The sequence below is a fragment of the Hevea brasiliensis genome, chromosome 8 (assembly GCF_030052815.1).
Source record: "Hevea brasiliensis isolate MT/VB/25A 57/8 chromosome 8, ASM3005281v1, whole genome shotgun sequence".
In the NCBI taxonomy this organism is placed as follows: domain Eukaryota; kingdom Viridiplantae; phylum Streptophyta; class Magnoliopsida; order Malpighiales; family Euphorbiaceae; genus Hevea; species Hevea brasiliensis.
This window is the reverse complement of record NC_079500.1, coordinates 1161892-1162845: the sequence shown is the minus strand read 5'-3', so window position 1 is coordinate 1162845 and position 954 is coordinate 1161892. Positions and strand designations below refer to the sequence as shown.

Sequence of the window (954 nt, the reverse complement as noted above, 5' to 3'; positions counted from 1 at the left end):
ATTGAGCTATTTGGTTTTCCAACATCCTGTTATGAGTGGCAAGCTAATCTATCCTTGAAGTTGAGAAACTAAGAAATTCTCCATCATAGACTTCAAAATTGAATCTTGGTCTGAAGACTAAACTGGTAGTTGTGGAACAGGTGCATTTTGATTCCTTTGTTGTGGAAATCCAGGTGGTACTCTATTTTGCTGAAAATTCTGCTATTGCTGCTGGAAATTAGGAGGTTGTTGATAACTCTTATCCATTTAGGGATTCCATGATGTGGACATCTCCTTTGAAGATCTTTTTATCTCTCTCATGCTTCATAGAGACTCTCATCATCCCTTGGTCTGAAAGAAGTTAATTTATTTCTCAATTTTGTAGTCTTGCTAGGAGGAAAGTATTTGTAACACCCTTACTATAGCAATTCCGTATATTCTACTGTTTCGGTAATCGGTGTTGGTCCGGACAGCTAAAACATTTGGAAAAATATTTAGACTAGAGTGAGGAACCATAATTGACTCAAATATTAATAAGAAAAATTTAGGAAAAATTTTAGAAATAAAATAAAACCAAATTAAATGAGCCGGTGCCCTAGCGATGGGTAACCCAGTGGGAAGTTGCAGTTCTCGCAACTAGGAGCCCTAGACCCGAGAAAAAATTCATAAAATAATTTTTAAACTCCAGAGAAGAGTCATTGAGGTTTCTATGGCATTAGAATGCCAAGAAAATACTTAGGAAAAATTTTCAATCGGTATAGACAATTTTAGTCTGTTAAGCCAAACGAAGGGCATTTTGGTCATTTCGCCTTCAGAGGTGATTTTTGGCCGACTTGTCCAGTTAAGTAAATAATTATTATGACATAAAATGTGAATAAATATTGCTAAAAATTAAATTGAAAATGAGTAGAGAAGAAAAGGAAAGAAAATGAGAAAAATATCAATTATGACATCACCATGAGGTCATTAAAAGTG

At 34.6% G+C, this 954-nt stretch overlaps 1 non-coding gene across 1 annotated transcript; it reads left to right on the top strand.

Moving 5' to 3' along the window:
- Window positions 1-252: 252 nt before the first annotated feature.
- On the top strand, window positions 253-359 carry LOC131182779 (small nucleolar RNA R71). The gene has a single exon (XR_009151040.1). It is a non-coding gene; the product is annotated as a small nucleolar RNA R71 (small nucleolar RNA).
- The last annotated feature ends 595 nt before the right edge of the window (window positions 360-954 follow it).